The 13,760-nt window shown below is 41.8% G+C and overlaps 1 protein-coding gene across 2 annotated transcripts in view; it reads left to right on the forward strand.

The window, feature by feature from the left end:
- The first annotated feature begins 517 nt into the window (after positions 1 to 517).
- The window catches only part of ndst1a (N-deacetylase/N-sulfotransferase (heparan glucosaminyl) 1a), a 99,852-nt gene continuing 86,609 nt past the window's right edge, over positions 518 to 13,760 (forward strand). The window contains exon 1 of one of the 2 annotated variants that reach the window (XM_052507643.1): positions 518 to 657. The gene's annotated coding sequence lies outside the window, so the exon portion shown is untranslated. The remainder of the gene's footprint in view (positions 658 to 13,760) is intronic. The other variant, XM_052507638.1, reaches the window with a different exon arrangement.

A 13,760-nucleotide genomic window follows, 5' to 3' on the forward strand; every position in this document is an offset into this window, starting at 1 on the left:
AAACATCCACATAAAACATGTTAAAAATAGCTGACTACTTATACTTATTATTACAGATTACATGTTAATCATAGGTCTGCCATGATGAATATTGAATAATGTTTGCACGAATGCCTCTTCGGTTGGGGGTCTTCAATGTTCTGGAGAGCCTCTTGAAAGTAGTGGGGTGACAATGGTTTGAATTGTGTGATTACTATTTCAATGCAGCCACAATCTCAGTTCTTACTTGACAAGCAGTACTTGAATGAATTTACAGTATATCACACATTTTCAACCAATGTATAAATGAATGAACAGGTAGAAACTATTTCTGAACTCTTTTTCATCCGTATCACTAAATAAACAAATTAAAATATTGTGTGGACTACTGGACAGACTGTCCAGAACATGAGCTAAATATGTAATTTAACTATTTATTTAATGAGATAACGCTGTAACCTGATTAGGGACAATTGATGCCGTGCTGGTGCCCCCTGTCGACCATTGTGGGGCAGTGTTGTATAGCTCTGCAGAAAGAGGGACATTCTGACATTTCTCTCATCAGACAAGTCTGCAAAAACGGGAGAACGGAGCCCGGGTACAGGGAAAGCGAGATGAGGCGTCGTGTTTGCTTTGGTTGAATCCAAGTATAAATTCTACCAGATGCCGATTGAGAAGGTGAGTGTGACAAAGTACATCGTTTTCTGGTGCAAATGTTTTGGTCAAGACGAGCTGATCGCGGTTTAATCGTTCAACTACTAGCCTCGACTGGCTTGCTATCATCCACTCGCCTTGGCGCAGACTGAAAATGCAGCCACAGTTTTGGCCTGAATTCCCCATGAATTGAAAACGAAGCCCGGGTAATTACAGAGTTGAATCTCACAGCAGTTTTTTTGGCTATTCAATAGTGGTACCAATGAAGGCCATCTGTATGAATTCTAGTCGAAGTTTTCCGCCTGGAATTGGGTCCGGGTGTTTTAATATCTACATCAAGCAAGTGAAGCCCCGTGATACAACTTCGCACGAGCAAGATATTAACTTATCATTGTAACTTTGTGGCCTGTGAGTATCGTTAGGATTGATTGTAACTGTTCAGTAAGTCTTACTTACCATTCTGAATGAGTGTACAGACAGAATCTGAAAACACAGTCGAAGTGGGAAAACAACCTGCGGTTGTCTTCATCTTTTGCAATGTTGCTGATTGGAATTATGCGAGAAAAAGTGTACATATATTTCCTTATTTTTATACCTAAAGATGGAGCACTTTGGACCACATTTTTTTCTGACTGCACCCAACAATTCATGTTTAATTCAATAACGTTTCACGTGACAGTGGAAAGTTGGTTATGTAGGCTATGTCCCGCTAGGACTGACTGATGTGGAGGGAAGGCAGTAGTGATTAGGCTGCAACATCGTTTGTCGAGAAGAGCCTTCCTTCAAAGTAGCCAACTTCAGTATCCACCCTTCATAGTTTTTGAGAAACTGTAGGCTACATAACATAATTATAGTGATGATATACATGCACATGACTAAGTAGTACAAATATATATATCCTACGTTTACACGTGTTTTTATACACACGTTTTCCTTTTGAGGCAAATTCAGACAGTTTCCACATAGAGAAGTGCCAGTGCATTTTTTACGTTTGCTGCTGCTATGTGATCAAATCTCAGCAGAACTTCATCCTAATGTGCTGTTATAAAGGATATGTAAGGCTGTTATAAGCATGTTATAAACATGCTGCTGTGTTGACGAGAATGTAATGCTATTCATGGAAAGTTTAGGCTGATGGGAACCACAGTAGCCCCACAACATACCAGTTCTTGTATTTTTCCATGTCAGTGCCCCTCAAAGCCATGCTCAGTAGTGATGGGTCGTTGGCGAATGAGTCTGCTCTAAGAGCCAGCTCTTATAGCTGAATGTTGGGAGCCGGCTTGCATATCAGGAGATCCAAATCTATTTATAAAGATATTTTAAAAATTAAGATATGAATAATCAAAATATTTAAATGGATATAGAATTAACAAATTCAAAGAACAAAAAATAAATAAAGTAATATAGGCCTAAATGTTCAAGCTCACACATTCGTTCAGACTGTCTGCTCAGACTAACAGCCTCACCTGTTGTTCCTGTCAATCAGACACGCAGTGTCAACCAATGAACCAAAGATGCGTGAGGGTGGGCCGAGCCAACTCACTCACAGTCACTCACTTAGCAGCCGAGGAGGGAGGAAGGACAACTGTGAAAACAACAGCTGGAAAATTAGTCAGAAGCACAGTAGCATTTGGATGCATTTTAATAATGTAGACTATGTTAGAGCACAGTGTAGAATTTGCCCAAACAAAATCTCATATAAAGCTGGTTCTACGCACAACCTACACAGGCATATGCAAACTATGCACCCAACTGTGAAGCTAGCTGTAGCGGAGCTTCGAGAAACTAGCGGGCCTGTTAGTGATAGTGGTGGAGCCAGCACCTCCACATGCGGAGATATATCCACTCAGTCAAGTAGGCCACCTCCGCGACCCACAGCAACGCAGGCTTCTATGGACCACTTTATGCCAAAGTCTATGTCTGTAGAAAAACAAGGCCAAATTGATATTGCATTGGCTAAAATGATTGTCACCAATTTCCAGCCTTTTTCGATCGTGGAGGACAGATGTTTTAGTAATTATAGCAATAGTCTAAATCCAATGTACACAATTCCAAGCAGGAAACCCCTTTTAAAATCACTTATTCCACAACTGTACAAGAGCACACAGGCTTCAGTGTGGGAAAGAGTCCAAAAAGCTACTGCAGTTTGCCTTACCACTGACTGCTGGACATCAAGGGCAACCACTTCTTACATGTTGGTTTCATGCCACTTCATTGAAGATCTTTCGATGTCAAGCTGTCTTCTGGACTACTTTGAATTCAGCGACAGACACACCTCAGAGAACTTGTCAGAAGAACTGTTGAGAGTGGTCAGAGAATTGCAAGTAGATGGAAAAGTGGTCTGTTGTGTTAGCGACAATGCAGCTAACATAACCAAAGCCATGAAAATGTTTAAACGAACCCATCATCCATGTCTTGCCCACACAATCAACCTGATTGTAAGAGATGTTCTGAAGGTGATGAAGCCCACTGTGGACAAAGTGAAAGCAGCTGTGGAATACTTCCACAGGAGCACAGTAGATGCTGAACAACTAAAGTCTACACAACGTCAGATGGGGCTGCCTGAGCTGAGGCCTAAACAAGACTGCACTACCAGGTGGAATTCAACATTTTATATGTTGAATCGGTTTCTTGAGTCAAAGGATGCCATCATCTCTCCCCTGGCCATTGTCAATGCACCTGTTGATGCTCTGACCCAAGAGGAATGGGAGGTGGTGGAGGAGGTGTGCAGAGTCCTGGAACCCTTTGAGCAGGTCACTGTGGAGATTAGTGGAGAGAGGTACAGTAAGCAGTTATTACTACATCATTATTTAATCCAGTATTATATATGTATATGCGAATGTAGTAGCAGTAGACAAAACATGAACCTGAACTAATAAGTTACTGTTCTCTCTTTTCAGCTATGTGACAGCCTCAAAAATGATACTCCTGTGTTAGGGCCTGCTTCGAATCACAGCTAGCCTCCAGAGAGAAGCAACTGTAACCACAGGACATGTGACAGCCTTATGTTCATCAATGGACAGAAAGTTCAACAGAATGGAATATAATCACGTACTATCAGAAACCGCTGCACTTGACCCCAGATTTAAGAAGTTATCCTTCAGTGATGCCAGAGAGATTGATTAGGCTCTTCAAAGAATAACCTCAGCAGCAGGGAGGGACAGCCCCAGCAGTCAGCTGGCTCAGGCACCAGGGCAACAGGAAGAAGAGGGATCAGATGGAGCAAAAGCACCAGCAGTAGTGCCACACACATCTGCTCTTTGGATTCTGTCTGGCGAGAGAGCAACTGGGGATGCAGCACGAAGGAATCCCTCAGTAGATGTCATAATGGATGTCTGATCTTATTTGGAGGAGCCCCTCTTCCAAAGATCTGCAGATCCTCTGAGCTGGTGGAAGAACAAGGCCTCTGTCTACCCACGGCTTACTAAAGTCATGACAGGGAGACTGAATAGTGGCCACATCCGTTCCCATCTGAGAGGGTCTTCTCCGAAACGGGACAAATAATTACTGAGAGAAGAAACCACATCAGCCCCTCAAGTCAGGCAGCTTGCATTTCTGAATGCAAATCTCTCATAAAAGCAAAATATGGTCAGCGTTATTGTGTGCTGCTGGTTATAACATGGCAATAAAGAAGAGAGAGAAAAGAGGGACCAGTTTAATGTTTTAAGTGAGATGCTGCAGTTTTGCACATTGTTATTTATTTTTCTTTGATATGGTGTGATTTTATGTTATTATGTTGTTTAGATTGTATTCGTTTTGAATTGTTACATGTATTTGCAATTTGTTTATATACATTAAAAAAGTTATACTTTAAATGCACATGTGTCCTTCTTTTTTACATTTATTTCAATTTGTGGGATGCTGCAGTTTTGAAAATTGTTATTTATTTTTATTTGATTTGGTGCAATATTCTATTATGCTGTTCAGATTGTATTAGTTTTGAATGGTTAGACTTATATGCACTTTGTTAAATTCAAATGTTTAATAGCATTCTTTTTCATAACAAACCAATGCATTTTTAAATACATTGTGGTTAAAGTAGAGTATGATTTTCATTCAATAATTTAATTAGAATTGTTTTAACACCAATCATAGTCAAACTATCTCAAACGGTTCGACTTGAAAAAATACAAAACATATATTTTTTTTAAAGAGCCGTTTGGGAGCCAAAAGAGCCGGCACTTTTTGGTGAGCTGAGCCGAACGAGCTGGCTCACTGAAAAGAGACGGAACGCCCATCACTAGTGCTCAGTGTGTGTGTGAGGGGCCAACCCAGAACCCAGTCTATAGAATAAGAGGGGAACCAGGAAAACCTCCAATACATTAGGTCCACTGACCCTATCCTTCTTCCCCAGCACAAGACTGCTGGCGGCACCCATAGACATGCAGTGGCTGTTCCATAGTACTTAATCCTTTGACTTCTCCCTCTCCATTAGTTTGTCCGCTGTATGCTCTTTTGATTGTAAGAGATCGATTCATTAGATGTTCATATAGGATATTTATTCAGATTATATGTTGAAATTGGATTTCTTGGAAAAGATCAACGGCGTGGCATTCGGTACTGACTGGGAGAGTGTCGTAGTAAACACATTTGGACAGTACAACTACAGCACCAGCCCAGTATTAGTGATTCACCAGATCATATCTGTAACGGCGTTCTTCGTTTGTCGAAAGAGAGTCGGACCGAAATGCAGCGTGGTTGTTACTCATGTTCTTTAATGAATGAATCGCGATACATGAAATAACTTATACAAATACAAAACAACAAACGGAACGTGAAAACACACTACACTGAGACAGGAACAATCACCCACGAAATACACAGTGAAACCCCGGCTACCTAAATACGGTTCCCAATCAGAGACAACGAGAACCACCTGACTCTGATTGAGAACCGCCTCAGGCAGCCAAGCCTATACAACACCCCTACTCGGCCACAATCCCAATAACTACAAAACCCCAATACGAAATACAACAAAATAAACCCATGTCACACCCTGGCCTGACCAAATAATTAACGAAAACACAAAATACTAAGACCAAGGCGTGACAATATCAGTAAAACCTTGAGAGTTGTTTGAATAAAAAAAGGCAGAGGTGGGACCAAGTCACTTATTCGAGTCACTAGTAAGTCTCAAGTCACAAGGTCAGAGTCTCAAGTCGAGTCCAAAGTAGAACGGGTCGAGTCAAGTCCAAGTCGTCCATTCTAAGAGCAAGTCAAGTCACAAGTTCAAATCAAGTTAAAAAAAAAAATCTTTATGTGCAATGTCTTGTTCAGCTACAAATCTTTGTATATTTATTAAGGGTACTAGACAGTCTTTTTCAGTCTTTTTCATCAACACTTTTTAATTATGTAATAATACATTTTAACAACAAATTCCAAATGCAAGTTTCATAAGTAAACTTTCAATTTCAAGAAATGTTGACATAGCAAAAGACCAGTAGGTCTATGCTAATATTTGTTGCTTGCCCCATTGCTGGTGGGCATGCAAAGTAAACTGTTAATATTCTTGATCACCCCAAAACATTTAAGCGGCATATTTATTGATGGCAATACTCTCTCCCTAGAATTTGACGCTTGCACTGCACCTGATACTGCACTGAAAAAAATGAAGGTTTTAAATGGTTCTTCCTCAGCTCTTAAATGGATACTTTGAGTGTTCATTTAACTCTTGAATCAACACTAGAAATATTACTCAGAAAAAAATCGACAAGTAAACACTGGCCAATTTGCTGTGTGCTATGAAAGGGACACATCTGCAGGGATACTTCGTAATGCTGGCAATGATGCCCTTTATCTACTACCCCAGAGTCAGATGAACTCATTTGTATGTCTCTGCATGCAGTTTGAAGGAAGTTGCTAAGTGTGGGGTTCTTGACATCTACGGTTCTTCAGAATTCTAAAAGACTCTTGAATGTATGGAAGCCTGCAGATGTGTCCCTTTCATAGCACACAGCAAATTGGCCAGTGTTTACTTGTTGATTTTTTTTGTGTGTGTAATACTTCTAGTGTTGATTCAAGAGTTAAATGAACACTCAGTGGTTTAACAGAACCCCAGTGTTGGTGTTAATATGAAGAGTTGAAACAAAACCACGCCCATTGTTATCATATTTCCCAGCATGCTCTATTGCAGGTCTATAAAGGTTTGTTTCAATATCTGTGTTTTTCCATGTACGTACATTGATTGATTAATTAATCTTATGCTACTCAAATATAAATAACATAACCTTTTCTAAACTATTCCAATCTGCTACTTGGATTTATTGCACATGCTACTGAAATGGTTGTTCCAGTTTAAATAGTTTAGGAAGCCTCATATCTTAGTCTTCCTAACCCTGGCAGTCATTCTGAATGCAGGTTGCGGATTAATAAAAGTTGTATATCCCCACTCTGGCTGGATTCCAATAAGAATTACACATCACTTTGCAAGCCAGCACATACTGTATGTGACTTGCAAGCCTGATGTGGCCTGTAAACTATGAGTTTCAGGCAATTGTATTAGTAGTAGCAATGGTAATCAACATTGTTACGTTTTTAAAAACTATTTTAAGAAATGCAACAGTTGGACAATTGATGAAAATACACACATTTTAGAATTTTTATATTTCATCAGAAATTGACTGAATTATAACACATAAAACATTTCACTGGCACAGACATGGAGTTCAGGGATTCAATCTATTGTCAAATGTAAAAAATGTTTTCTTAGAATGCACACACATATACATGTTCTTATTGTATCAGGTTTCTAAAATAATATTTTGTGTTAAAATAATGAAAATGATGTGCCTAATTTGCATAAACACACTGGTTGTATTTTCATAGATTAATACATTTACATAAAGGGGTGGGACAAGGCTGCAAGCACTGCAAAAACATGCTCTGTCTACCCTACCTGCACTCACCTGCACCGTCTCGACTGCCTCATTAATTAAGCATTTCGCTACACCCGCAATAACATCTGCTAAATATGGGTATGTGACCAATACATTTTATTTGAATTACTGTTGTCACATTCTCTTGCATAATTCAATGTGTATCAAAAGCAGGATAACCTCGGATTAAAAATCAATGCTGGCTCGAGATTACACCTAATATAAACATACTTTACATTGTTTGTGAGATCAGACATAATACCACTATAATCCGAGTGTTCATTTGTGGAAATTGCTTTCATTTCAGCGCATCTAAAAGCGCAAGTAAACATTTCAACTCTATTAACTCCAAATGAACACCCATCAAAAATAAAGTTCCCTTTCTTCTCTTTCTTGTGATGCAAGTGTTGATAAGGTGCGTTAAATCCCAGACGAAGCTTTAGCTTTCTTATAGGTTCAACGGAAAGAGAATGTATTTTGAACCCATTTCAACTGTTACCGGGATGTGTTTGACTGGTCATTACAAACACTTCCACAGTCGTAACGTTGACGGGGAAAAAACGACAGGCACAAGCAAGAGTATGAAAGAGTCGCAGGAGTAAAATGAAAGCAATCAATCCAGAGAGATTTATAAGTGACAAGTGGATTTTGCACCTTCCAAACACAGGAAATAGACAACTGAAAAAGACAGTCCTTCGGTGGGCGGGGCATGCACGCTGCTAGTAATTAGGGTAAAACTAGAAGGCCTTATAAAATATATGTATCGTCTTAAAGAATTTAATTTGAATGACAATCAATTCACTTAGGATCTCACTTGGTGAAGGCCACAAGACTGAACATGAATGAATGCAACAACATGTCTCTGTCCCTAGCAAACACAGTCACGGGTGGTACTGGTAACTTTAAAATTCACGGAAAAGGCACCCTGGGATATATGCAAATAAGGGGGCTTTGACACCAAATTGGATTAAAGTGTTTTTATGAACTCTGGTGCGTTTACCCCATTAGTTCAGTCCATTTTGTCACGATCGTCGTAATGAGCGGACCAAGGTGCAGCGGGAGTATAGTTCCACATATTTTTAATCTCCGTGAAACAAACAAAACAATAATGAAACAGCGAAACGTGAAGTCATGACGTGCACACAGGCAACTAAACACAAACAACATCCCACCACGCAAGGACCAAGCAGCGTGCCATGGAGGAGAATGTGTTTTGGACATGGGAGGAAATCATGGGAGGACACGAGACCCTTCCTTGGAGCCCACCTGGATGTCGATGGAACAATGTGAGGAAGGATACCGGAGAGAGGGGTTAGCAAGGAGTAGGCTGCAGCGCAGACGGGCTGAAGAGCGGGTCATCAGTCTGGTGCCATCTGTGCTGGCTCCGTGCACCAGATCTCCAGTGCGCCTTCCCAGTCCGGTACGTCCTGTGCCAGCTCCCCGCACTCGCCCTGAAGTGTGTGTCACCAGTCCGGTACCACCTGTGCCGGCTCCACGCACTAGGCTTCCAGTGTGCCTCCCCAGTCCGGTATGTCCTGTGCCAGCTCCCCGCACTCGCCCTGAAGTGTGTGTCACCAGTCTGGTACCACCTGTACCGGCTCCAGGCACTAGGCCTCCAGTGCGCATTCACAGTCCAGAGCTTCCGGTGACGGTTCACAGTCCAGAGTTTCCGGCGACGTTTCACAGTCCGGAACCTCCGACGGACAACAGTCCGGAACCTCCAGCGACGGTCAACAGTCCGGAACCTCCAGAGACGGTCAACGGTCCGGAACCTCATGCAGCATCATAATTTGATGACCCTGAAATATTCTCTTGAGTAGCAGCTCATTTCTGAATGCATCGGATGCAGATTAGAGGGCTATACCAGTGATAATAGGCTACTGCATATACCCTATTCACATTGCATTTAGAGCGGCTATTGCATTGTTTCATCGCGCAGGTTGTTGGTTTGAAGGTCAAAGCGAAAGTAATATGAAGATTGGGACACACGCGAGCTTCATGATAATCATAGATTGCTTTAACGTAAGAGTGTAGCTGTAGGCCTACAGCAAATCAGAAATCTGTTTGCGAGCTCAATTGTTTTCAAACTTTTTGACCTGTGACCCCTAAAAAACGGAGTGATTCAAAGCTTGCGACCCTCACGCACTCGCACAGGGCTAACGCCCGCACGATGGCTGTGCCAATGTAGCCTGTCATTACAGCCATAAAGGATGATGCATTTTCAAAATGCAAGATACAGATTTTGCGCTGAAAGTCATTCATGTTAGCAGTCAAAATCAACTATGGATATCATGTCACATTGTACACAAGTATTGAAGGTAGTGTGCTGTTAACGCTTTCTTTAGTGGCTTAGCCAGTATCACCACTGAGGTATATCATTTTAACCCACCCAAACTAGGCCTATGTGAAATAGGAAAATTATCAATGAAATCACCAGGTAGCCTATTATTTTGGAAAAGATGTGTCCATAGTAGATTGCTAAACTGTATTTAAATGGATAATATTAATGTAGGTAGGCTTCTCTGTTTTTGGCAGGCAAACCCGGAGAAAATTAAACAAGCGCTTTTTGGTCACAATTAAGTCTGGTTATGTGCGCCCGCTTTTGCATTCCAATTAGAGCGTTGGGCCATTAACCGAAAGGTTGCTGGATCGAATCCCCGAGCTGACAAGGTAAAAATCTGTTGTTCTGCCCCTGAGCAAGGCAGTTAACCCACTGTTCCCCGTGTGCCAAAGGCGTGGATGTTGATTATGGCAGCCCCCCGCAACTCTCTGATTCCTAGAGGTTGGGTTAAATGCAGAAGACACATTTCAGTTGAATGCATTCAGTTGTACAACTGACTAGGTATCCCCCTTTCCCAATGCTGATCATTGCTCAACAGTCAAGCGGTACAATTCTTTGGTTCTGAAGCACAGATTAGATGTTGTTGAAACAAGAATTTGGTGCTGTGCTGTTGGCCGATGTTAGTAACCAGATCGAATATGCAAAGGTATAAATATATCATTTATTAAATTGAGATTTTGTGTCACTAACCCACACAGGTTATTTGGGGAATTGTGTTTGTAGAAACGTCTTGAAATGATAAATATGTAAATAAGTATTCAACTCCTTTGTTATGGCAAGCCTAAATAAGTTCAGGAGTAAAAATGTGCTTAACAAATCGATTTAATAAGTTGCACGTACTCATTCAGTGTTCAATAATAGTGGTTAATATGTTTTTTTAATAACTACCCCACACATACAATTATCTGTAAGGTCCCTCAATTGAGTAGTGACTTTCAAGCACAGATTCAAGCACAAACACCAAGGAGGTTAGATGTGTAAAAAAAAAAAAAAAACAGATGCTGAATATCCCTTTTGAGCATGGTGAAGTCATTAATTAGCTTTTGATGGTGTATCAATACACCCAGTCAAAGATACAGGCATCCTTTCTAACTCAGTTGCCGGAGAGGAAGGAAACTGCTCATGGATTTCACCTTGAAGTCAATGGTGATTTTAAAACAGTTTTGATTTTTTTAATGGTTGTGATATGAGAACTGAGGATAGATCAACAACATTGTAGTTACTCCACAATACTCACCTAAATGACAAAGTCAAAAGAAGGAAGCCTGTACAGAATAAAGCATATTCCAAAACATGCATCCTGTTTGCAACAAGGCACTTAAGTAATACTGTGAAAAATGTGGCAAAGAAATTTACTTTCTGTTCTGAACAAAAAGTATTATATTTGGGGCAAACACAACACATTGCTGAGTACCACTCTTCATATTTTCAAGAATGGTGGTGCCTGTATCATGTTATGGGTATGCTTGCAAGCACAAGGGAGTTTTGTAGGATAAAAATAAATGGCAAAATCCTAGAGTAAAACCTGGTTGAGTCTGCTCTCCAACACACTGGGAGAAGAATTCACCTTTCAGCAGGACAATAACCTAAAACACAAGGCCACATCTATGCTGGAGTTGCTTACCAAGACGACATTGAATGTTCCTGAGTGGCCTAGTTACAGTTTTGACTTAAATCAGCTTGAATATCTATGGCAAGACAGATTGTTGGCAGTCACGGGGGGTGTCTGTGTGCGTGTGTGTGTGCGCGCGCACATGCGTGGCCGTGTGTGTGGCTATGTGTGTGTGACTGTGTGTGTATGGCTGCCTATGTTTGTGTCTGAACGCTCCAGTATGCAGTATGCGGTGGTGGCGGTGGATCAGATTACTGAACGATTAGCCACGGCCTCCTCTCATCCCCTCAACAGCCCAGGCCCAGGGAAATGATTTTCCACTGTCATAATTCCCCCGCTGAATTATCCTGTACAGTGACTCATACACACATCATATAGGCCTAGTTAGTAGTTACTGTGGGGATGACACTCACTCAGGAGAATGGAAGATAGATGAGATGAGGTAAGCCCATGGTCATGGTCATGACTCATGCTCGGAAGGATGCACTTGACTATATTGTCAGAATTCCTGAGCACAGTACATGAATAATGTATTCTTAATCAAGGGTTAAAGTAGTAGCTTCATTCCCAGGACGGCTGGTGTGTTAGGAACTAGTGACAATGTTAGACCTAGGTTTAGTGGTAAAACATTTGATTTGTGGTCAGAAGGTTCCGTATTTCGGTTTCTCATATAGCTAGGAGACAAGCACCCTGATGAGGTGTTGATGACCCAGTATGATGTCCTCTCAGGCCGGGGCTGATTTGGGGTGTGGGAGACTGGGAGTGGAAGTGAATGTGGCTGGAGTGAAGTGACGTGAAGTTCCAGAAACAGAATAGCTTTGAAACCGAACCCAGCCGTTGTGCCCACATCTCGTCATCACTCCGCCGCCAGGAACACATGTCACAGGCCATCCACGGAGCCTCTGGAGGAATTTACGCTCGTTGGAAAGTTAGGAGGGGGGCTCAGGCGTGCAGGGGAGAGATAGGGGGAGGCGGAGGTGAGTTTCCAAGGTGTTGCTCCTCTGGGCTGGGATCGGATACATTCTATGAGACTCCAATAGCCGGCGATAATGGAGGTATGGGGTGTAGCGTTACACCACATCGCACATGATTGGATGGTGAGGGCTGGGAAAGTGAGAGGAGAGCAATTTCATCCTTGTAGTTCTATGTAGCTCCAGTTTCCTGTAAGGGACAAGGAGACCTTCCAAATAGACAGCTCGCCTATATGTTGCCTTCCCCTGTTTCTGATTCACCTTGTTTTACAGTTTATACTAAACATCTTTCCACTGTCATAAAGTAGGCAGATTTAAATAGTTTTGAGAAGTGTAAGATACATTTTATGTGAAGTGTAACCGAATAACATTCCGATTCATTATACCGGGGTCAACATCGGTAAGATTACATGCTCATGTTCGTGTCTGTTTTGCTTGTATAGGCTACATGACCTCTCTGTATCTAAGGCTGGGCTTAGCTGAGGTCCTATATGTTTCTTCTGTGACAAACAGGCTGTGTAAAAGCACTTTTGAAATGAAGAAGAGCTGAATAATAGATAGATAAAGAACTTAAAGCCATGTAGACTGGCCTATATTATCGGTGTTCAAACCGCCAGCGGCCTGCTATTTCTTCCCTAGCCCCCCTCTCTCTCTGCTATGAAAGGTTATTATATGCAAGATGTAAAATGTTGGCTGTTTTATTTAGTGGTTTAAAAACAAGCTGGCTGGATGTTAATGGGATTCACCTTAGTGTTTGGCGCTTGCCCTGGGGGCATGGTTACATTCACACAGCATGGGAGCAGCACTCCAGAGCTAGCAGCGCTACAATAGCTGTTAGTGAATGTATTTCAGAGTACGAGAGAGTCTGGTAATGGGAATGAGCCACTTCACCGCTGGATGCTATGATCGTGTCCTCAAGTCCTATTGGTTACCAGTTCGGATGAGTTATGGTTTGTGGATACATTTTGCCATTAATTGTGTATGCGTGTGTGTTGTTTACCTTGTCGGTGTGTGTGTCTGTAGGTACGGGGATTTGAGCCTCAGGGTTTGAGATACAGGCTAATGGTTAGTGTGGGTATGTAGGGGGACAGGTGGAGGGTACTCCTCGGCTCTCTTTTGTTTAACCAGTTGGCCCCTGCACATTGATACTTCACACACACCCAGATAGGCCTCACACTCTAAGCTGTAGAACTGTCCACATGCAAACCACCATGGCCTTAAAACACCTTCCTGTCTGAATGTTCCTCTCTCTCTTTCCCTTCCTCGGTCCCTGCTCTGTGAGTGTATAGGTTAAACAGTTTCAGAGTGACTGCTTCATAAGGAAGTGC

Source organism: Oncorhynchus keta, chromosome 4 (genome assembly GCF_023373465.1).
Source record: "Oncorhynchus keta strain PuntledgeMale-10-30-2019 chromosome 4, Oket_V2, whole genome shotgun sequence".
Classification (NCBI taxonomy): Eukaryota; Metazoa; Chordata; class Actinopteri; order Salmoniformes; family Salmonidae; genus Oncorhynchus; species Oncorhynchus keta.